The 25,849-nt window shown below is 37.6% G+C and overlaps 1 long non-coding RNA gene across 3 annotated transcripts in view; it reads right to left on the reverse strand.

Moving 5' to 3' along the window:
- Positions 1–25,559, reverse strand: part of LOC135299135 (uncharacterized) — a 34,589-nt gene extending 9,030 nt beyond the window's left edge. For 2 of the 3 annotated variants that reach the window (XR_010361180.1, XR_010361181.1), the window contains exons 1-4: positions 25,474–25,559; positions 25,160–25,262; positions 21,631–21,804; positions 2,941–2,984 (exon numbers count right to left, since the gene is read on the reverse strand). This is a non-coding gene — a long non-coding RNA (uncharacterized LOC135299135). Of the gene's footprint in view, positions 1–2,940; positions 2,985–21,630; positions 21,805–23,276; positions 24,419–25,159; positions 25,263–25,473 lie in introns of those variants that run through there. The other variant, XR_010361179.1, reaches the window with a different exon arrangement.
- Positions 25,560–25,849: the final 290 nt, after the last annotated feature.

Below are 25,849 nucleotides of genomic sequence, written 5' to 3' on the forward strand. Positions count from 1 at the left end.
TTCAGGGTGCAAATGATGCATTTAAAATCACACACACATATTCCTCAATTTCTTATCTCTCATAAAGTGTTATTACACCCTTGGTGTCTACACCCAACATGACAGAAGATCAACACTGACAATAGTGTGATAACATCTGAAGCATCACTTGCAACTAATTCAGGAGTCACCAACAGAAGCAAAAATGATGAAAGAAAAAGTAATAAACATGTGACAAAGTAAAAGTTAGTGGTATCTTAAATGCTGGATACAATGATGAAAAATGGATCACAGTGGACTGTGGACATCTCTTTGAAAAATGAGGTCACAGCAATAAAGCTTAAGAACCCAAAGCATGATAAAATGGCAAAAGCTTAGTCTTCATACCCACTTTCTACGCACTTTTGCATCACTGAAGAAGGTTTCACTTTGGCTTTACTTAAAACTACATTGTAATACAACTTCTTCAACAATGTGAAATTTACTGGTGGTAAATCAGATTGACTACTTTTACAGGAGATACTGTTCTCCAGGTATATGTTCCTCAAATTGAATAGTAAATGCAGCTACATATAAATACAGAGGTAAATGATTAAAATACTTTCTCTTAGCTCACATATTTATAATCCTAAATCCGTAGCTGACTTGTTTAATGAATCACCTTACAAATATACCGTGGGAACCCACAGAGAGAAAAATTACAGAGCTGTTGAGCTCTTCTGATGATTAGTACTTGTACAAGTACTCAAAAAGTCGTAGATTACATCTCCAGAGGTCTTGCTTCATGAGGCTGCAGTATAAATAGCTGGTTTCTTCAGAATTATTTGCTGGATTCTTTAGGGATATATTAGCATATCAACTCTAAGTCACTATATACTGCTTGTGACCTTCTTTCTGAAGCAGGAAACTTTGCTCTTAGAAAAGTTCCCTTGAAATATAAACTGTGGTGGGTAACTATGGTCATACCAACTCTCAATTCATCAATTTGTAGAACTGTTTTCATGTAAAACTGTTAATATTTTATATCTAACAATAAAAATGAAAATATATTTTTTAAAATCTCATTATGAATATTCTGTGCTTTTTTAGTGTTGAGCAAAACCAAGAATTTATAGCAGAGTATGGCAAGATTTAGCCTGAAGCCATTTTATTTTTTTACACATTAGCAACCATTGAATACAAAGAATCTCCTGCCACTGAACTGTTGAAAATTTTTCTAGCTGGGCAATGAAATCTCTATCAGCCTTGATGAAAAGTATATAATCATTATTCTGAACTGAATTTATAATCATCTTCATTTTAAACTTCCTGCTTTTCTTTGTCATGGCCTGTTTTCATTAAAACCCCCTGTTGCTGTTCATTTCCACACTCCACTCCAGAACTCCATTTCTAGGCAGGGAACACCTGATAAAAACTTCAAGGGACTGTTGAATTTTTAACTTTCCCCATTTGCAGGACAAATGGACAAATCAATATGTATAAAGCAAAGTAGGCAGAGTCTCATGGACTACCCTTATTGCTCATTGACCAAATTCAAGGGAATCATTCCAGGGCAAAACAACACATTCACTTTCTTTGTACTTCTGAGAGGAACACTATGATAAACAACTTACTGACTCTTCTCCTATATTTAATTTGGATTGTGCTATGGGATTATTGCTTTGCAGAACACTGACAAAAAACAAACCAAACCAAGCACACACACACACACAAACCCAAATGAGTACAAACCTGACTATTCTTGCAAAGGCTGGATACATACCTGAGTACTGATTGTAATTTTACCCATTCTTTCCAAAGTTTTTCGACACATCTCAAGTGAATCAGCCACTCCCTATTGCTAACCAAGATGTCTCCACTAAACAGGTATACCAAAAGTTATCTAAATACCACCAGAAGAGGACAGATGACAAAGACATTTACTGGGAGGAGCTGGCATGCAAATCAAGGCTCAGAGCTAAGCCATTGTCCCTGACCCTTGCTGGGACTCTAGCTAGGCTTTCTGCAGGGTAACCAAGCATACAAGCTCTCTGCTCTTCCCTCCAGCCAGGGTCACACATCTAAAAATCTCTAAAGATCTACCTTCATTCTGGTTATGAGGTTCTCCAAGCAACATAGTAAGAGCACATCTTGGTTGGTATGAATACATAATTAAAATGTGAAAATGAAAACAAGTCTTTTGTTAATAACTTTTTGATTGATTAGATGAGATTTACTGGTTGATTTGTTTTGTTGAATTTGTGATCTGGGGTTTTTGTTCTTCACTTTTAGGGCAATGGGCTCATACTGTTAAAAAGTAATTTGATTGTTATTGTAAAGCAGAATTTAAAATTACAGTGAATTTTTGTATACAAGATCTGTCCCAGATTCAAGCTTCACTTATATGGCTATCAATATGGAAAAAAACTGATGTAACAAATTACCCCAGCTACACCAATGACAGAACTAGATCTCACACTTCACAGCTGAAATGTTTTTTATATATGCTACATTATACTTGCTCCCAGCAGTAATGACAAAAATTTAAAAGAGAAATCTTAAAATTCTAAATGAAACCAAACAACTATTAAATATAACTACTTTTTTCCAATTTCTCATATGGTATTTTTATTGTTGTAGTCTCAGGTATGTTTCTGTTGGCAGGAAAAGCTTTGCATTAAATTGCCTTTCTATGCCATACTGCATGCTTGGCCTAAACAGAATAATTTTTCCCCCTTAACTTCTCTAAACCAAATGGAAAGAAAGAAATTATAAAACATTATTTCCCATATGAATTATCGCATTTCTTATGATTAAATTTCAGGCAGTTATAATGTTATCTGTTTCTTTTGACAAGTACAATTATTGTTGGCATGTGCACCCAAATTGTATTTCACTTTCTGAAAAAAAGAGCTCATTACCCAGGAAGGTCTCTAGTAAAAGGAAGGCATAGGAAAGAGTACTTTATAAATATTGACTTACCCTTAGTACCTGTCAGCAAAAATGCAAATGGTCACAAATCACAGCTGTAAAGGAAATACAATAAAACTCAGAAACAGATAGTAATATACACTAGCAACAGTAAAGTGATTTCCAGATTCCCATTTGTCCAAACTGAAAACAGCCTAAACAAAACAAAGATGTTCTAGATGAATGTTTTGTTTCATAATTAATATCTCATCTATATATATTTATTTATTTATTCTATATCATTATAGGGGAGCTATTTTATCAATGTTGGTTTTGCAATATAGTTCAAAACCAGCTTATGATTCATGTCCTATTCTGTTCCTTGCCTGGTACATTTGACCATAGATGTTAGGCTTTTAAATCACCCATGACCTAAGGATGCAACCTGATTTCTGATCTGAACCTTTCGGCTGTTGCTCATTGTGAAGAAGCAAAAACTTTACAGGGATGACCCTGAGCAGTTAGTTAGCAAGTGGATCCTTCCCTCTTGGAGAAATGGTGTTCCCGGACCTTCAGAGAACCTCTATACCATATATCATGTTTCCGGATGCCTTAGAAATTAACTTACTGTTCCAGCAATAAGATTGAGAACATGGAATAACATTTCTGAGGCCATTGGAGAAACAGTTATTTCCAAAATTAGAATTTAAGATTATTTATAATTATAGTACCCCTATGATCATTACAAAAGAGAGTTTGGGGAAAGAGAGGGTGGTGTGGTGCAGGGAAGAGAGAGAGTGAGTATGCATCCACTGCTGCATTCCCTTCCCACACAGCAAATTAATTCCTTCAAAGTCTACTGTGATCACTGTGTGTCATTATCTGCAGTGGCTTAGTACAGTTCATATCAGTTTCCCCCACTCTCAGCTCCATGCCTGCAACCAGGACAAGTAGGAATGTCTCCTGACTCCTCAGGTGAAACCTGAGGTCTGCTGAGATCAGTTAAAGTTTAGCACTTCACTAGGATCAGAACTCTTCAGTCCCCATTGAGCCTCTATTTGAAACATTTTGCATTCAGGTAGCCAAAGAAAGTTAAAGATAGATCGTGCACAATGGATTTTCCAAGTATATACACTGGCAAGAAATCCCTGAATTAATTTATGATTCAGGTCTGAAGTTGGCTCATTGTTTTGCTTCTGTTATGAGGGTCTCTTTTTTTTTTTTTAAATCCCACACAGATACAGAATTAAGTAGCTCATAGGCATGTCATGTAGAAACATAATTCAAAATACTACTTTATTATTTTGCCTTCTGCCTTCCAGTCTTTATTTTTTCCTCCTGAACACAAAAGCCAACTTCATATACACTGCTGACAGAAAACAATTTTAATTTTCTTTTCCCAGAAATAGCTTGCTGTTACAAGAAAGAAAAAGAAATTATTAAGCTTTATACATGTTTTATTTATAGCAGTTCCAGGCTTTTACTGACATTATCATTGCAACCATTTAAAACAGACTTCACAGATTTTATTTAGTTATCTGGGCATTAACTACAGGTATAAGCCTTGATATTCAAGTGTTACACAGATAGCAAGGGCTGACTTCCTTTTTACCTACATGAAGACATTGAGAAAACACTGATTATTAAAAAAAAAAAAAAGGCAAAACCCGACACATGCCCTTTTTTCCACACATCCTAATCACTCTAATATATCAAAGGCTGACTGAAGAACAAACCTATGGAACAAAAAATACAGGAATGCACATTTTATCAAATATATAGAGAAAAGCCAGGCAGGAAGAAGGTCAGCTGTAAAGGTAAAGAATGATAGATGGTAAGAAATACAGGGAAGTTGCCCTGTTCATTTTGCCTGTTAGATGAATGATGTATCCAGCTGAATGTCTGTAGAAAGGTTTCATGAGACCTGTGAAAAATACAGGGGTATAGTTTGGGAGAAGAACTGCACATGTGGAACTTGGGAGACATTTCTAGGAATATTTACAAGAAGCCTCAATCTCACGCTTAGATAAATCAGGATTTCTGCCACTTTAAAAGGGAGTGAGATTGATCCTTTTGGTGTCCTGAGAAGGCAATGTAGAAAAAGGCTGTCCATAAACTCCTATGCCAAATGGGAAAAAGTAAAGTAGGTGAATTTAATATTAGAGAATACTTCAATAAAGCACTTTCACTCAATATAAACATCCGAGAATGAAAGAACTACAAAAAAAAAAAAAAAAGAAAAAACCCAAAAAACAACAAAAGCAGCTATTTTTTAAAAATATAAGTATCTTTTAAAAACGTAAAATTGTCTAAGAAAATGGGATCAAAATTTGCAAGGAGGACAAGAATAGAAGATAACTAAAATTCATCCAAGGTGAAATTAAAAGAAAATAGGGCAATGAAGACCAATTTTACAAGTATAATTGAATAATCAAGAACAATAGAAGCAACGAGAATAGTTTTAAATATGGAATACTCTGAAAAATTAAAAGGAATTTAAAATTCTGAGGTGAATCAGAAGCAGAGTGAAGAATAAGAAAGAGGTTATCTCTCCATTATAGGAGGGAGAAAAGAGAGATATTCACACACACAGAACAATCTCCCTGCAGGAAGATCTTTGAGTATAGTATGCACATGTAGCTCTTCAAAAGTCAGAAAATTAACTGGATGTGGCTATCCCACCTTCAAGCAGGAATTCTATTGTGAGTCTGGATTACGTGTTCTTGTAACTACTTTTTAAGATCTACAGTATTAGAATATGTCTGTGTTCCATTTAAAACACAATTCTATCTCTTGCTGTGCTCATTTGTCAGCATTAAAATATATTCTTTTAAAATCTGAGATGGTCTCCCTGCTTGTGCAGCTTGTGTTGGACTACATACCATGAATCCTGATTCATGTCACATACTCACTATTTGGTCCATTCTACATTTGAAAAAAATTACAGTAGAAGATTCCATGAAGAAATGTTTGTTCAGCTTAACTACAAAAGTTTATCACTTTTTATTTTTTCTCATAATGTTGAAAATGTAAACATTAAAGCAGTAACTCTTCCCCTTTATACTCCCTTATGTACCTCTACTCCCCCAGAAATGAAATCTCCTTGGTTCCCTGAAGAATAAGGCCTTAGCTGTGTGTCATATTATTGTACTTACTTATTTCAAAATTGCTTATTCCTCTTTCTTTGGCACTCAATTCAAAATAAATGAGGGATTTTATATTGCTCCTGAATGTTGATGTAGGTTGTAATAGCAGCAAGCAGCAATACATTTTGGCAGTTCTATGGAAATCCTCCAAAGGTTGCGTTTAATACTTCCTGGGTATTTATTTAGGCAAAATAACAAAATATCAGCCATGTGTTTCCATTTATTAACAGTCCCTCAAGAGCACAGGCAATCAATGTCTTGACTTAGTGACTTCTCCAATTTGCTTTAAAAAGTGTTTGGTTTGGGGATTTTTTTCTTCATTTCTGTCTATTGCTATGTATTTATTCTAGCAAGCACATAGTTTAAAGACAGGAGACATGAGACTTGTATTTGTCAAAATTCCCTGTTTAGTCCATTGTCTCAAGCAGAGTCTTTAAGTTTCACTGTCATCAGAAATGAGATTTAATCCTAGATAGGATGGTGCATGATGCCAGTTTTCCAAAACAGCTTTTATGCCATAATCTCTTAAGTTCTTTTAGATATCTGAAGACCTATGGAGTTCTCTCAAGAGGAAGACGAAGACCTTGAACTTGCTTTCGTCTTCTGACCTAAGCCTGAAGAATAGGAGGGATGGGAAAGGTCAAAGATGTTTACAAAAGCTGTTTTGCTGATGAGATATGCTCTATGAGTGTGCAGAGGTTCATGCTTCATAAATGCTGAAAATGTTCACTATCAAATCAGAAAATGTGCAAACGATAGCTCATGTTCAGAATTGGCAAGAAGTACATATATATAAGCAAGACCAGTGATAAATGCCTCCTTGCACATCCTCCCTATCACACTATCACACAGGTCAAAGTTCAGAAAGGAAAGCATTATTAGAAAATTAAACTTCAGTTAAGGAATGGGGTGTTCTTAAGCTTCAGCAGAGAACAGAATGAGGTGTAAAACACGAGTGTGGTTAACATACTATCTGAAAGCCTTTGTGCTTTTTCTTTGTTTTTCTTAGCTAGAAATTTTAGATTTCTTCATGGCAAACAATTTTTGTCAATTCATAAATAACTGTACACATTAAAACCTGAAATCATTAAGAGTTTCATCTAACACGGTATCTCTGATACTATAGCAGAAAAATAGGATCACACCTGGTGAACCTGTCATTGCTCAGCAAGAAACGAAAAAGAATTCCTTGTAATAATAACATGCCACTATTTTCATTTAAAATATAGTAATCCTCTTGAAAAGAATAGTTGCTAAGAATACAGGAAAACCTGACCTTGCTGGAATTCAGCCCTGAATTTGTTGTCAAATTATTTATGCCAAAATGCAGGAAACTTCTTTGTGTTACAAGCCTGAGGCAAATTAAGAGAATACTATCCATCCCAGGTACCCAAGACAAGTTCTGCAGGGGTTGGAGCTATGCATGACATTAATGATTCCATCGAGATTTAGTATCTGTTATTAATAAAAAAATATTAATTCACCATAGAATCCTATTGCTTTCTGTCCTATAAAAGTTAGCTATCGTCCTGTCTTGGTTAGATGACCAGCCAGCCCTAAAGATAAAAGTACTAAAAATGCAAATGGGGAATTGGGAGACTGAGATAAAGGAAAGGCAGATTTATTAAGCAATTACTATATATTTTCTGCCTTTAGATGAAGAAAGAGGATTGATGGACTGCTGCACACCATATTGAATGGCACAATACAGTTAGCAATTGTAGTGCACAGATAGCAATGGAAATGGGTCTGAAAAGATTAGTCATGTATTAAAATAGACAAAGTACTCTGTCTAGCGATACACCGCTAAGAGACTGGAAGGAAATGAAGAAAGTTTTTTTGTCACACTAATCAAAAGCCTGAAAAATATTAGAACATTACAACTACTCAGAAAATAGCCATAGAAGAGACTCAGGTGGCTTTACCCCATCTGAAACAAAACTATCATGACACCCTCTTAATTCACAGCTAGGAAAAAGAAAAACTTTCTGGAGAATGAGCCTCCTAGCACTACCTGAAATACCACAATAGATGTGCATTTGTAATCTCCCTGACAGCAGAGTGCAAAACCAGAAGTCTCCTGTGCTGTCATGGCATAAGCTTACCCTGGTACTCCAGAAGGTTTTGGTGCATCCATTGATCTGTAGATTATGGCAACAAAACTTCTGACTTCTGGAAGTCCAATGACTGCAGAGCAGACACCTACAAACTATAGTCCAGCTTGAAGAAAGACCAGAGGGAGAAAAGCCCAGTTGTCTTGAACCTTCAGTATTGATTTCTCCATACTCTTTGGCAGAGAAGTAAATGGAGGTTTGAGGCAATTAATAATACAAGCTCACATCCCGTATGTTAAGATTCTCTTTGTATAAAACATAATGGCACCCTCCCATAAATGACAGGAGATACAGTTTTAAGAAAGTGTTCTTAGAAGGATAATATCATACTTGCAGTGAAAGAACAGGTTCAGCATATTTATAAAGTGGCTGAGCACTACTGAAGGAGGATGCACAGAGTTACAGACATATTAACATCAGATTTAGTATAAAGGGTATATTCCACAGTGAATGAAAAACATGCTCCGACAGAGACCAAACATTAATTTGAGAGATAAATGTCATAAGTGACTTGTGGGAATTTTTTTAAGCTCTTACCATTACAGCAGGCATGTGGAAATATTGCATACTTCAGTTTTTCAGAAGCATCTGAAACAGCTTCTGATAAGAGCATACCCTGAATATCACATAACAATAAGGCAAGAAGGAGGCATAACAAGAGATCCTTGTGAGCACTGCATTGGGAGGTAAGAGCAGTGCTGAGGAAAACAGAGGCTGGTGATCAGTTTGCAGGCCAGGCCACATCTCCTCATGAGGAAGCAAAGGAGGTGCTCTGCTGATCTCCTGAACTCCTCTGTGTGGGAATGCCAGGCACTTTTTATGTGAAGCAGGTACTTCTGCAACAGACAGAGTACCATTTTTGCTCCCAGACAGGGAGGTGAAGCTGACACAAATTAGGGGGAAGGGAGATGCAAGATACCCCAAGAGAATTTACTTGCCCTCTGATGTTCAGCAGTAAGTAATTTGTAAGTAAGTAAGTTGTGATTTAGTCCTCATCTGATCCCTGCTGTTTGCCAGGACTGTGCACTGTCCTCCTACTGTCTGATGAGCTGTCAGAGTCATGAACAGAGCTGTACCAGCATTGCCAAATGTGGGTTTATAGGATCAAATAAATATATTGGAATGAAAACAAAAGCAAACAAAGAATAACAAATTAAACCAACCACCAACCACTAAATCAAAACATATCTTGCTGCTTGTGCTATAATTATTTTTAAAGTATGGTACTTTCAATTAAAATTATTGTAAAAGTAGGGAAATTGGTATTTTAAAATGCGTTGGAAAGGTCTGCCATCTCACATCCATTTAGAGAAATTGATTTGTTATACCTTGTTAGGAAGTGGGGGCAACTGCTTGGCAAGAGACAGGATCACACAAGATGCATACAGAGAGAAAAAAATGTGGGCAAGATGGCATTGACACAGTAAGCAACAGAGTAAATACATTTTTGTAAGAGGAAGATGAGAATATGAAATAAATCAGGGAAGTGGTACCAGAATTCTCTGGGAGTGCTTTTTCTTAAAAAAAAAAAAAAAACAACCCACTGAATAAAGTCAAGCTTTTCAAACCAAAAACCTTGCACAAATGCATAAAAGTAAAATCTTCCAAGACCTTATTTTGCACTAGTTTTTTCCACATGGCTTTAAATAAACAGGTAGGCCTGTTTTCTACCAGATATTACATAGTTTCAGGGATTTAGAACACGTATAGTGAATAAAGACAAGAGCTTTCTCAGACACAGAAGCTGCTCCTGTGAACAAGGGCACAAATAGCACAGTGCTAAGCTGGATGCTCCTGCTGCATCTGAGAGGATCTATGTCCACAGCACTGTGCTGGCTCCACTGAGGCTAACCAAAGCTGACAAAGTGGGAATGCCATGCTAATGCAGATCTACTGAACTCCGCATGTAAGCAAAGAGATATAACTGTGTTGCAATACACTACATGTGAACTGTGAGAAAATCACAGAATCATAGGATTTCTGAGGTTGAAAAATACCTCTAAGATCATTAAGTCCAGCCATTAACCCAGAACTCCCAAGGCCACCACAAATCCATGCCCCTAAGTGTGATATCTATGTATCTCTTAAATACCTCCAGGGATGGTGACTCTACTGCTTGGCCTGTTCCAATGCTTTCAGTGAAGAAATGTTTCCTAATATCCGATCTAAACCTCTTTTGAGGCCCTTTACTCTTGTCCTATCACTTGTTAGCTGTGAGAAAAGCCCAATCCCTCTACAATATCCCTCTTTTCAGGCAGCTGTAGAGAGTGATAAAATCTCCCCCAAACCTCCTTTTTTCCAGGCTAAACAACCCCAGCTGCCTCAGCTGCTCCTCAGAAGACTCGTGCTCCAGACCCTTCACCAGCTCCACTGCCCTTCTCTGGACAGGCTCCAGCACCTCTATGTGTTTCCTGTGGTGAAGGGCCCAGAACTGGACACAGTACTCGAGGTGTGGCCCCACCAGTGCTGAGTTCAGGGGGACAATCACTGCTGTGGTCTGCTGGCCACACTATTGCTGATTCAAGTTGACGTGATGCTTGCATAGTTATTGATATTTAGCTTCACAGCTGGATACCAATATATTTTCTAATATTTTCTACTTATATATACGCATCTTGAGACTCTGGAGTATGAGTCACTGAATACTCACAACTGTGTCTAAAGCTGATCAGAATTGTGCTTTCAAGACATGAAGTTTGCAATGCAAGCTCTTCCAAAGAAGAAAGCCAGAATCTGTTCCAATAATGATGCTACTTGATGTCCAGGGTCTTCTATCCAGGAAATGGAACTAATGGAATAATATCTGTTTTCTCAGTATTGTGAAAATTAGTTTATGCTTTTGGAAAAGATAATGACAATTTACAGAAAAGCATATGGGTAAAATAATTTTGTATCTCTTGGAAAGTTAGGATAACAAACTAGATAAACTTGAGTGCCATATACTGAGCAGTAAAGTAAGATTAAAATTTTAACTAATGGTTCCTACCTTTTAATTGCAAAGCACATTCTGCACACTGAATAAGTCTAGGGACCTAGAGGGTTTAAGGGAGCAGTATGTGACCACATTAAGGTCGTTGCCGCTCACATGCTCAAAATGACAATGTTGAAATTATCCTGGCAGCAACCATTTTGAAGTATTTGACTTTATAATTCTAGAAATAATGTTGAATTCTTTAAAAAGGTTTCAAGTTAGGCCATAACTAATGCAGAGAAGCCAGTCTGCCTCCTAATACATTTTTCTGATGCTCTTCTCATCCTCTGCCCTTGTGTTTTCCCAAGGGACAGAAATTTCCCCTTGAATCCAAAATATGTTTATAAACCAAATGCAACACTATTACCTTCCAGACATACAAAGGCCTAAAAAATATGTCACAGAGTCACTACAGTAGCTGATCTATGACTGACAGGAAAGAAAATTTAAGCTTATATCAGCATAAAATAGATGTCCAGATGATCTTTTTTCAGGGTCTCTTTTTTTCCCCATGTCCCCATCCATTCTCAATGCAAAAATAAATAAATCTATGACTGTTCATGGTGATAACATATCCTAAATACTCTGCTCTCTGTCCCCCAACAACACTGCTGTTGGGCTCCCACTTGTAATCAAAACCATGAAAAAAGCTCTGCTGTTATGTCAGACCTGGCTTCCACATGGACAAGCCCTGAGACAGTTTTACCACAATTGCCTGGAAATGTAGTCATGTTAGTACAACCAGAATTTGTATCTTCTTGGCAGCACGTTAAAAAGAAAAATCAATTGCTATCGAACTTTAAGTCCAATAGATTCTTATTGTGAACAGGTAACAACACAACTACACATGACAATGAGTTTATGGCCATCACTCAATTACAGTGTCAAGCTACCCTTACCCACTAACAGACACCACTGCTTTTACAATCAGTTAAACCACAAGAAAATTATAACCTCATCACCCATCAGCATCAATTGTGCATGGTGTCAGTTTGAAGAAATAATTAGTTGCTTTACTGGAATTTCCCAGGTAGAGCACATTAGCACACATACACAGTTTTCATTTGAACATAAGCTGTGTAAAACAATAAATGTATGGGTGCAGAAGTACAGTGCACAAAATCCAGAAATAATTGAGCAGCTTTATATACTCAGATCTTTTCATTACCTTCCTGGCAGTCTATCACAGAAAACACACATTTTATCCTCATTATTTCACAGGAAGTTTACCAAAGAGAAAAACAAAATCATTATTTTCATTTTGTTTTGCAGGGAAAGTGTCTATATTACCTGCTAAACAGTATTTCAGGGTATGAAATCTTCGTAGGTGTGTGTTCACTCTGCCAGAACACAGACAAAGCTGCAAGTCAGGCTCCTCAGCATGACTGCAGGTACACATGGAAACCATCTTTTAATGTTGCAGGATGTTGTTAGTCTTTCTAGCCCTCTATTTAAAAGCTCAAAATGATGCTTTAGCAAATTCAGAGTTTCTCAAAAACCCAATACACTGGTTTGAGTCCTTACATGTAGAATTTAAATGTCCGGTTAGAGAGCAACTATGTATCTGTAAACACTTTATATCTCACTGTAATGTTATAGAGATGAGGCATTTAAGACTACCCAAAAATCAGGAAAAAATCCCAAAAGTTCAGGATCAAGTCCATAGAGCAGTGAGATTGAGATAAATTATTTTTCAGGTTTTTTGTGTTTTGTTTGTTTGGTTTTTTTCTTTTGTTTTCTGCACCAAATAATAGGCTAAATTTACTACATTTCCTTTTTTTGGACTCTTTTTTTGAAAAAGAGTTCAGGGAGACCTGGAGGACTCATGCATTGGAAGCCACTATTTTAGCACCCTCCCATTGCTCCTTCACCATTAGAAACCGCAGAAGGCATTTGAAGCTTCTACCCTGAGGTGCTCTCCCAAAGGCAGCTAAGCTACCTGACAGTGAAAAAAATAAAAAAAAAAAGGCTGTCATGCCTAGCCAGTGTTTCAGGCCTGGTTATAGGGCACCCCTAGAGCAGAAGTGCCAGAAAAGTCCTCCAAAGGATAAAAGCATTACTTGCCCTAATTTTTAGATCTCTGCAAAGCTTAGATAAGAGTCAGATGGTCAAACTGGGGCAACTGCATGGCTACATCATGCAAGAGGCTATGCAAATGCCAAATCAAACAAAGAGGAGGTACAGAGTTTTAGGGGAAGATGACTGTTAAATGGGACTTTTTAAACAGAAGTATGGTCTTGAAGTCTGTTTAAACATCATTTTAATGTTGAATGTCTTTCTGTATGACTCAGTAAGACTTGTAGACGCCTGTGTATTATTGAAAGTCAATGAGAAGGAAGTCCTGAGTCACCAAAGTACTTTTTTCTTTATTGTTATTTCCATTAGACAGTGCGATGTAATTATTTAAGTCAAATACTACAGCAAGATTTTTACAGCAGAGATACAAGACTTTCATATTGACGTTAGGTGAGTAAAAACACAATGTTACATGAGTTTTATAATCCTCATAGAAAGAGAAATTAAGTAGTCTTCTGGACAATTGCAGCTATCTAAGATAAATGAAAATATTAAATTCAATTATTAGTCTGTAATGTCTCTTATTTTTTCCCTGTGTACATAATTACTTTTGAAAGCGACAGAAGTGACTTTTTAATTATTTTTTCCTACACATCTTTTGTTCATGATTATTTGGCTGTACTTAGGAAAAAAAGGATTTGTAAACCACAATTGTTCTTTGAAGCACATCCAAGCTAATTACACAAAAAACAATATAAACCCAACATAATTCAAGCAATTTTAGCACACACACATACTCCTATTTTGCTGACAGAACTTCCCAATTCGTATTCTGAGACCATAATAGCAGTCCTTTTCTCCTACAGACTTAATCTTAAAAGGTATACAAGTACTGGTAGTACACCTTTTGGAATGCAAACCAAGATAGGCACCTAGCAGTGGACAGCTCACAAAGCCACTCCTGTCCTGTGATCTCCACTGATCAGAGATTCCACTGTGGGGCTATAAGCCTGCTAGTGCTGACTGCAGGAGTGCAGGCCACTAAATTTAGATTTCAATTTTTTTTTTCTTTCTTACTGAAGTTTGCTACTGGAGAAGAATTTCAGCTTTGAATTGTGAACTCTGAAACAAATGGGAAAAGTAAAACACACCTTGTGGGAAGTATCAAACATTTTATAGTTTTGTAGCTAACACGACAACTTCTGGAACAAAAGGAGAACTTTCAGATCCTAATCCAGAAATTGAGTCTACAACAGAAGGCAAGCTTTTCTCTGCAATGATCTGAGAGTCAGCAAGCAAGAGGTTCAGCTGCAGAATCAGGAAGCATAAGGGATCCAGCACAGTGAGTTTTTAGCATGGTACAGAAACAGAATTTGGTCTGCTCAGGAAAACTTACTAAATATGAAAGAGTGTGTGGTCAAGGACAATAGGAAAGGGAGAAAGACAAAGAGGCCAGGTGGCTTGCCCAATTCAAGTATCTCAGTCTCTCTCTCTCTGATACATAGAGTGTATGTACAGTTTACCACTTATTTTCCATTCTGCATAAACATCAAATATTCTGCTTTTCTACTACAAATGTTTCACTGCCCATAAACTGAATTGCATCAGAATTCCCCCTGGGGCAATGCCACCACCCTAATTTAGGACACCTATGTGGAAGCAGCTTCCTTGGAAGCGCTTCTCCCTAGGAACAACCCCCTATCAAAACCACACAAGCTTGAATAGGCTTATCAAGCACACCAGTCCAACACACCTGCTACCTCGTTCTCAGGTCTTGAAACCTGGCCTGACATCAAAGCCTCCTGTGTCCACATTAAAGTAAGCTGAGCAGTCTGGCAAGGACTCACAGGTCCTTTCTAGAGAACTGCATCAGCTCTCCAATGTACAGCAAGCAGCTCAGTCTGACAACAGCAAAGCCAATAGACGAGTGGTGTGCTCTCATCTGCAGCGTGATCAGCTCTGCCTTAGTCACTCACACATGTTATTTGCTGGCTTTTTAGTAGCTTGTATTACTGGTACCAGTATCTCCCTTTGCCCTATTCCCAATGAAAATAAGAGCAAGTCGCAAATTACTACACTTTCAGAGAGAAATACAATATATTTCTACAGCACAGAAAAGGAGGCTATACAACATCTAACACTGGTAAGGAGCTCTGCAGAGATATAGGTCTTTATAGGAAATCTAGATAGCTTGGGCACACAGAAAAATCTGGCAGACCATTCACATATTTAAGCGAATCCCAGTGCTGCACTGCAGAAATGAAGCGATTGCTATTCCACTGCAGTAGCAGGCAGTGAAGAGACAACCACCTCTGCCACCTTTCTGTGTGCTTTTGCTTGTGGCACAGCATTGGCTTCCCTTCCAGCACAGAGGCAGCTCAACAGCAAAATCAACACACCAAGTTGAGAGATGAAGAGCAGTAAATCCTTGACTAACCTCATCTCCTTTATGACAAAGTGACCCATTTGGTGGATGCAAAGGCTGGGTCATGTCCTTGAGTCCCAGCAACCTTGGGTCCCTATGCAGCACTACAGGCTGGGACAGTGACTGGGAAGCTGCCCAGAGGAAAAGGTACTGGGATGCTGGTTGGCAGTGGCTGAACATAAGCCAGCTGTGCCCAGATGGCAACAGAAGCCAATGGCATCCTGGCCTGTATCAGCAATAGTGTGGCCAGCACAACCTGGGCAGGGTTTTTCCCCCTGTTTTTTTCACTCAGCAATGGTGAGGCTGCACCTTGAGCGCTGTGGCCAGTTCTGGGCCCCTCACTACAGGAACCACATTGAGCTGCTGGAGTGACAAAGGAGCTGGTGCAGGTCTGGAGCACAAGACCCATGAGAAGCAGCTGAAGAAGCTGGGGATGTTTAGTCTGGAAAAAAAGGAGGCTCTGGGGAGACCTCATTGCTCTCTACAACTGTCTGAAAGAAAGGGGCGGCCAGATGTGGCTTGGTTTCTTCCAGATAAGAAGTGACAGAAGAGGAAAGGGCCTCAAGCTGTTCCAGAGGACATTTAGATAAGATATTTGGAAAGATTTTTTTCACTGAAAGGGCAACCAAGTATTGGAACAGGCTGCTACATGGTAGAGTTACCATCCCTGTCTGTGTTTAAAAGACATGTAGACAAGGCACTTGTAGCCATGGTTTTGGGTGCGTGTGGCAGGGCTGAGGTAATGGTTGGACTTGATATTCTTAGAGGTGTTTTCCAACCTAAGTGATGCTGTGATTCTATCCTCCATTAATGCATGAAAACCATCCTAAGGCTTAATGCACTCAAATTAGAGACTCCTGCCAGGTGATCACAGAAATTGCCTGGCAGTTCTTCCACCTCAAATGTGCTAGATTTCAAGAGGGAAAGCTTCCATTTCTTCAGCTTCTATAATTTCTTCAAGAAAATTCCACTTGGAAATAAGGACACAATTTCACTTTCCAATTGCAGGACACAATTTAAATGCATGTCTATCACTGAGAATAAATTATCTTAAGAAGTGCCGGGAGGCCATTATATTCAGTTTATAATTGCTTAGTTTTCATTTTAATTTTTTAAGCTTTTGTTTTATTTATTCTGTGGAAGATTCTTGTTTGCATCTGGGTTTTTTTTGCCCCTATTGTCCTTGTTACATAATCTACATTCTTCACTAATATAAATAGCCTGAAACCAGACAACAAAGCCCTTTGAAACAGAACACTTTCAGTACTTACCTTTCAATACTGTCTATAATAGTTACACATGCAAGTCCATAGACTAGCATGTCCAGTTAAGCATCTAATTATGCTGATCAATGCCCTTGTGTGTTTAAATACCTGAATGGGGCCACTTTCTCTTTCTGCAGTCTCTTGTTTAGGTACACACTGATTTTTAAAAAAAGCTTTGATAAGCAGGAGCTCTATGAGATTTTTTTCCACTTTCTTATTTTCTTAAGTACCACCATTATTATTACTGCTTTCCCAAGGATCAGGTATTGATATACATTAAATTCAAAGACTAATTGAGTGCTCAGTTAAGTGCACAATAACCCAGGCAAATATGCAGTTCCATATATGCTCTAAAATTTGTATTTCTAAGTAACAGGCAGTATGCTTATAAATTACTGGCCTGATAAAAATTACTTTGCTGATACACATTTAGTCCTGTTTTCAGTCATTTCTAGCAGGCTCTTGGGAAGAAACAGATGACGAATGCATAACAAATTCCAAAATGCATAGATGCATATAAATCAAGAAGTAAGCAAAACCACTAATGTTGTATCTTAATTTTGCAAAAGGATAGAAAATGGTGGTAATGAACTTTTACTCTGATGAGATTTTAATTACTTGTATTTATGTTGAAGGCCTTGGGATTTTTTTTTTCTTCTGAATCTGTAGATACTTCTTCACAGCGTTATTTGTTGAATATGAAGCTCAAAGCAGCATTCTTGTTTATTCATTTGAACAAATTAAAATCTGCTAATCATCATTATTTCTAAATATTTAGATGTCCTGAAGTAAGTTATCTTACATATAAGGGATAACACTTAGTTGTATGAATTTGCACACCCCTCAATTACTGCCTTTACTGAAACTTCAAAAATTTGAGAAGGCATCCGTTTTGTTTTGCATATAAAAATTGTTCCTGAGGAAAAATCTATGTCATTAAATTCCAACAAGAAGCATGTATACTTTCACTAGATGGAAGTCACATATGCACGTTGGATCCTAACCCTATGGAAGACCATCTGTCTACACCAGTTGGATGATATGCAACAGGGCAATGGATGAGAAACAATGCTAGTCATGCGCTTAAAAAGAAATAGTTCAACACAGCCTTCTCTTGTGACACATTAAATACGATAGCCAGAAGTGGCAGGCTGCTAATTACTCTAGTGATGTGATCCATTTTCTAAATAGCGAGAACATCAATAATTCAGTAGAAGTGGCTGTTAAAAAATTTAATGTCTGACAACCCAAGCCCGGCAAATAGAAAGATAATCATTTGTGTGTACTAGTTGGCATTCAGAGGCTTTCTTTTCATTAGAAAATATAAATGCATTGTTCCTTTTTGAGGCACTCTAGATTATGAAAAATGACATATGGATAATGTGTCTAGTTTTGATTACTTCAGGTAGGAAGGCAGAACTCAGCAGACAAAAATGCAGATGTCACATTTAATGAAAATTAGGTTTACAAATATGTTTAATAAAGTCTGAATGGTTTCTGCTAATAGCAGCAGCCCAATTACATGGAAGTGAGCATAGCTACATAAACATATTAAGTAATCAGGTGGCTCTGCTGGCTGAATATTGCACTTCCAGTTAAGAAAAGTCCCCTGCTTATTCACAAGAGCTTCATTTAGCTGTTGGCATCAACATTTCAGAGAGAGAGCATTAACAACTCCAAAGTCAAAGCATATTGAAGAAATGCACTGGCAAAGCATTCTTTGCTAACATAAATGTCTAGCTTTCATATTTCTATAGCAATGAAGACAAAAATAAGTGATAAAAGCTGTCCTGTTTAACCATGTCAGATCGTAATTTGCGGGTACGTGTTGTTTGAATAGAAAAGGTTAGAAAGGTATTGCCTAGCTTAACAAAAAATTAGAACGTAGGTACCTGCATAAGCTACAGCTCTGAAGAAAAGCATTACTGATCAGCTATTCCAAGGTATTTCAGCACTTAACTCCCATTCTGGCAAGTCCAGTCTCCCAAAATCAGTGACAATTAGGTGGTCAAATAAGAATTAGGTTCTCAAATAGCTTAGTGGATATAGGCCTATGTCCCAGACCTAAACAGGTTAAATTCTTTAATTAGAATTTAAGTGGATCATAATATAATAGTCCTACTACAAGAAAATGGGTTTAGCAATGCTATTTCTCTCCTTTAGCTGCTCAAACAGAATTTTAATGAAAGTCTTATAAAACAATCTCAGCATAGACAAATTGCTTAAACACCCAAATCCTTGAATCATCAATATTTCAGCCCTCATGATTTTTCTCACTGTAGACCAACAGACAGAGCTTTATATTGTTTTCAAAGTCCCAAATGTAATCCTTCATTAAAATTTAGATTGATCCCTAAAGAAGATACTTCACACATTCTTGCTTCTGATAACTGATAATTGAATTTTATTAGTTTTATGATTAAGGTAGAAGCTGAGAGCATGCTTCAATTATTTGCCACATAATGTGATGCACTTGAAATTTTTACTTTCTAAAATTCCTCTGACATTAGCTGCAACTCTTCATTTCTGGCAACTCAAAGTGACACATTTCGTCTTAACCTCAAAGTCTTCTCACAAGCATAAGCTACCCATAAGCAAAGAATGTCTCTAGTCCAGGATTAACAAGTACCTACAGATACCAGTGATCTTAAATTATTTCACTTTAGCTTTTGAAAGGAAACTTTTCCCCTATTCACCTACCCAAACCACTTCCAAGGTAACTCAAGCTGAAATTCAAACATCATATAAGTAGTCATTTCTCATGGAAAAAGAGGGTTATTTCTTTTCTGAGAACAGGTCCATGAAAATCCAGAAATAATCTCTCAAAATTTAGAACAGCTTATGTGAGAAGATGTGTGATCTTGTAGCATGTATTCCCTGTAGAGCCAAGATCTAAATGGGCTGCATGAAGATCAGAAAAAATATATCCATGAACTCAGCTGAAAGAACAGTTCTCAAGGAACTGTAAACTGGTAAAAACTCATGCCAGGAAAACTGTAGACAAGATCATTTAATCTCAGTTTGAATGATGAGATAGGAAAAAAACTCTCAAGAAAATATTTACAGAAACTCCACTAACATTAATCTACCTACACTAAGTCTAAGGAAACCATTGTCAAAATCTTACAGCATACCTGATACATTAAAAGAAATGGATTTACATATTTGTACAGAGAGGATATTTTGCATGAACTCCTACCAGAAATGCCCAGACTCTATAATTAAAGGCTGACTTTAATGATTTATCTTCTGTCTGGATCATTTAAGGTTTATTAAATCCAGCAGTTAACAGTTAACCAACTTTGATAATTGCTTTTCTCTGAAAAAAAAAAATCAATTTTACCTCTTTTCCAGTCACTAAATGTCTGGGAAAAATAAAAATATATTTTCAACCCTTTAGATTTATTATTTTTTTTATTCTTGATAATCACAAGTATTCTTCCCACATATTGTTGTGTTGAGACTATAGTCCTTTAAGCATTACTTTGTGAAAGTCAAATCTGTATGCTAATAGAGAAAAACCTAACCAAAAAAGAAAACATCACAGATACTATAGAGATTGTTACATCTCTTCACTAGGAACCAGTCCCATCTGAATGGGAAATAAAGAGGAGGAAAAACCCAAACACACACCGCAAAAAAAACCCCACAACCCAAAACAAACAAAAAAACCAAGAGACAAGGGTATCCATTGAGCCATGTTCTAGGACTCAATCCCTTCTGACAACATCAGCAAGGACATGAGTGGAGAGATCTCCCAAAAATGCTAGTAGCTCAATGTGTACTAAATTTTGAGGCTTTACTTATGGCTCGTCTTTTTTTCAAGGCCAAATTAATCCATATCCCCAACTAATGTTGGAAGAAATGCATTTCTGGGGGTACAATCTTTTTCACTGAACAAAAAAACAAACAAAAAAAACCTTACTGACTACTGGGTGGAGCACTGGATTTTTAGGAAAAAGTCAAAGATAATTATAATTTATTAGAAAATTAGAATAAAATTTCACAATAAAGTGAATAATTAGTGGGGTTTTTCCCTGCATTTTGTGCAAATATATTTTTCAAGGCCAGGTTGGATAAGGCTTGAGCAACCTTATCCAAGGTCCACCTTATTATGGTGGGGGATGTCTCTGCTCATTGGAGAGGGAGTTGGGACTAGGTCATCTGAGAGGTCACTTCCAACCCCATAGAGTTCTATGAATATCATGTGGAATTATGTTGATATGCCAACATAATGTTGCCTACATGCAAATATAACTAGATTTTAATAAAAATATATACAGACAAAAAAAGTTTAAAATTAAATCTTTTAAACATTTTCCCCCTTGAAAAAATTATACCCTCATACACTCAAAGTGTATTGATCCACTGTTCTGAATATTAGAAATGTCAAACTCTATTCTATTTTATAGAAGTCTTCTGTAAATTCTGCTTCCCATTTCAACTTAGCTTAGGAAATGTTTCAGAAGGCATTTGCTAGCTTGCATCAGCCCATATCACCACCACTTAGTGTACTTCCAGCTGCTATCCTGGAGCTACTCTGGCACAGGTTCCTTTAGTCTGCACTGCAACCATTACTTTGCACAGCTTACTAAAGTCTTGGTAACTTTAAACTTAACATTTAATATTTTTTTAATGTTGTTCTCTCCCAATTTGCAGATGAAATCCTGTGTGTGCCTATTAAAAAACCCATGTATTTGGTACTTTTTGAGTTATTCCTTTATGTTGTTATAACCTACTAAACATGAACAGAAACTGTAACAATAGAACTTTGGAGAAATTCCTAGTGCCCAATTTCCAACTATTATATAATTTGATTACTTACCTAAATAATTTTCTGGATATTTTTCCCTGCAGAAGTTAAAATATTTACCATGCAAATATCTGCCTTTTCTTCCTCTGCTGGTGGTTAAAACATTGTTTTTGTGATAACTCGAAAGGTCATCTCCATCAGGCAGCATTAAAGAAAATCATCTTTCACAGATGTTTCCAAAGCACACTGCAGAGAAGTCATCGGAATGTTACTGTGATTTTGCTACCTTTGGGGAGTGTTTATTATTTAGCTGTCATCATTAAAAATTCAAAGCAGTGTATTGACAAAGCGAGCTGAAATGAGATTCTCCCACCACCGACATTTATGGCTAAACAACTGGGGAAAGTTGGATTTTTTTTAAAAAAGTGAGGAGAGAATGGGTTGCTCTTAGAAACAGTAACTTCAGGCAGTGTAAAAGCTGCAAAATTTAACTTAAAAATTCACTGATTTAAAGTTATTTTGTTTCCAGAAACTTTACCCAACATAAACCTAGGTAATTATGAGAAATAGTACAGAGGCAGTGATTTGAGCAGCTTATTGATTTGAAGAGCAGGACTCAAGATTTGGACACCCAAGCCCTTTTGGATTTTTTACCTTAACAAGAATGTTGTATTTTGCACTATTAAAGCAGCAACAAATTCTTTGCGCTGGTGTTTCTCTTTGGTGTGGTATCGGGTAATACATTTGGCATGACCAAACCCTTTATTTTGGCTCTTTAAGTCTTGTAGGAAGGGAATAAAAACCTCAGATTACTTCACTGATTTAAAGCTGAGACTGTGTTCTGGAGTTATGCAGGATATGTATGACCTGCCACATCTGTCCTTTTGCCAATATCCACAGCTGCTCAAAGAAACTGAGAGGTGGAAGAGTAAGGCAGCTCAGAACTGCTCTTTCATCATTGCCACATTGTCAAAAGGGACATTACAGCCCAGGGCAAGAGCTCTATGTAATTTTTTTTTTCCTTCTTTTATACTCAAAATTAAATTTATCGTTGATTTCCTACATCCTACAAAATTTTACTAGGAAGCTGCCTGAAGGGGCCAGTAAAGGAAGCTAGAAAGAAGAATGTACCTGAAATGTTACCCTTTCCCAAATTTAGACATTGATTTATAGGATGTAGAGAGAGTCCCTCTGTGTGAACAGGCATGTCAGCACATATCTTTTGAATTAGAGAAACATTTCAAAGAAACAAGAAAAAATAGTAGTACTAGTCACAATTAGTTCTATTCACCTACCTCACCATTTTGCCTTCAGTAGTTAAAGAATTCACAGAAAAATTTAAAAAGCAAACAAAAAAGAAACACAATGAAGGCAAGAAATTGGAATTGAGACAGAAGGGCTGAAAGTTGCTGCCAGGGTCCTCAGCCCAAGCCACCAGTTATCCTAGCCCAAGGACACCCCTCCTACTGAAACCATGATATGACACAGGAAGGAGTTAAAGGCCTGTAAATTTAAATCAGTCATTCCTATCAATCAATTAGCACATAGCTAATAATTTCCAACCCACATCTAATTAAGTGCCTTAAGCTGTGTAGCTATTCAGACTCTGTCATCAAAGGAGCACCAACATCACCTGCCTCTCTGGGAGTCAGTCACTCCCTGAGGGCCTCTTGCTGCATCACCAAAGTGTACAGAAGGAGCAGAGAAATTTTCCTTTCTCTACTTAAACATCTTGGTTAGAATCTTAAAGTACATAGGAATGAAACTGAGCTAAGAATCAGTAGACATAGAGAAAGAGAAAGGTTTTAATGGGTTGGCTAAGCGTAAACCACAACTGAGATAGGTCCCTTTCGGAGAAATGTGGTCTAAGTGGATTTCCATGACAGAAAATTAATTTATTCTGCCATCTCATGAAAACTAGTGAATGACCTAGTATCTATGTCTATGACATAAATCTTTCATTGACTTATTTTTGTAGAGCACTTGCCAGTCATGTAGTGTATATTATAAAACCTGGACATTCTAAAAACAAATATCTGTTCTCCATGTGAACATGAAAGGACAACACCACAATCTATATCTGAGAGTTTATAAAAAACATTAAACCTATAAAAATTTGTTGCCTAAATTTGAGGTTAGAATAAATTCCCCAGTTATTGATAAAGAAATTAAAATACTCTATATATTCCAAGGAGAAGTGTGATGTTTGAAGTCTTGAGGTTGTGCTGGTTCCACCTGGTATATACTGTTAAAATCATGGAGCTGCTTATAAATCAATTCTAATGCAGAGACAGTAGAAGCGTGGCAAAGCAGGATACACTGAATGCAAATTATTTTTTGGATGCAAATGGATATCCAATGGTCAGCTCAATAGGAAGAGAGTAAGTCTTCTGTTGCAGGCTCTCTCATGTGCTCTATTCCTTTAAAGTTGTTCCATTTTTCACACCATTACTGAACATGCTCTTTCCCAGTTGAGCACTCCTGAGAGAAGCATGTTTTTCTGGGGGGCCCTAACTGGTGCTGCTTTCCACTTGCAATGTTTGAGTCCTCTTCCCCTCTAGTTCTGCAGCCAGCTCTGCTGCAGGCTTATGCAGGGACACTCCGAGGTCACTCAGGTTTCATACAGGCATCCCAGCACACAGCAGTAAAGCCTTACTGAACATGTGAGGATGTTTGTGGGCCCATGAGGCAGTGGTATGTGAAAATTATGTGGCTGAAACCACACGTTACGCACTTTTTAATATTCATGTGTCTCATTTGAACAGAGGCTTTATTTTCTCCTTCCTGCTTCTAGGCTTTTGAGAACTTCACCTTGACGTGGAGCTCGTTCATGGCTCTTATCATCTGCTGAGAGAACGGCCTCAAAAGAAACAACACAGTTTGCCTAGGATCAAAAATACCATCTGAAGACGTTTATTTTCTCTTTTCTCTCTAGACAGAAAGCCTAGAGCGACTCCTAATTTAGGCAGCCCAGCCAAGTGCTTAACATTACCTCTGCAACAATCAGCCACATCAATTTTCCTCTTGGCTTTTCAAGTTGTTATGAACTATAACCATACATATTTGCTGAGAGAACAGTGGTCATGCTTGACAGATTTCCCTCAAACTAAAATATGTCCAAAGTGATGGCTCTATAGAGCACAGCTATTGGACATAATTGTGTGGTTTAATTTTGGTAATGACATTTTAAAATAAATACTGAGGCCCTGACTGAAAAGTATCTGTATTTTTCTGCTCCTTCTTCTTGCCATATTGTTGTAGCTATTGCCAGGTAATTCAACAAACTAGAGAACACTGGAAAAATTAACTATTATTGCCTGTCAAGTTTTCATAAAAGAAAAGTCACCCTTTAGTAGAAACCTACTATCTGACCTTGTGACTTCATGTGTGAAATATACAGAAGAGAATAACACAGATAAAATCTGCCTTTTTAACTCCCCTTTTATAGCAAAAGATACTCCTAAAAAATACTTCCAAGCACATGGAGCTCAAGAAACTGATTGAGAATAGACATCTTGGATTCAGGAAGGGGAAATCCCACTTGACCAACCTGATGGATGGATGGATGGTGGATGAGAGAAGAGCTGTGGATGTTGCTTACCACAATTTTACTGGGGCCTTGGTGCAGCTGAAGGCAAGTCCTGAGTGCAGCATCTGAGGGCTCACTAATGGGCCCAGGGCTGTTCAATAACCTCACTGATGACCTAGATAGTGGGACAGAGAGCAGCCTCAGAAAGTTCACAGAGGATACAAAACAGGAAGGAACAGCTGGTACACCATATAGTTGTGCCATCTTTCAGAGAGCCTGGACAAGCCAGAGGGTGGCTGAGGGGAACACCATGCAGTTCAAGAAGAAACACAGGGCTCTGCACAGGGAGGAATATCCTCAAGCATCTGTACATTCTGGGGGCTCACCAGTTGGAAAGCAGCTTTCCTAAGAAGGGTCTCAGTGTCCTAGAGAATGCAATAGAAGCCAGCAGTACACTCTTGAAGCAAAAAGCATCCCCTGCTGTTGACATTTTGTTGTAAGCTTTCATACCTTCTTGGTGATTTCTCATGGGCGGCTCCCCACAACACCAACTCCTCCTCCACACAGCCAACAAACTCCATCCTACCTCTCCACCTCAAGCAGCCAACCTACTCTTTTACAATACCCCTCCTAATTGGATCCAGCTGTGACCCATTAAGGGCAGGCTTGTTCTTCATGCTTGATAATTAGCACAGCTGTAACTCCTTAGGGGTGAGATTACCTTCACCACTATCTCTATTGTCCTACCTTCTATCTATTCAC

This window comes from Passer domesticus, chromosome 4 (assembly GCF_036417665.1).
Source record: "Passer domesticus isolate bPasDom1 chromosome 4, bPasDom1.hap1, whole genome shotgun sequence".
Lineage (NCBI taxonomy): Eukaryota > Metazoa > Chordata > Aves > Passeriformes > Passeridae > Passer > Passer domesticus.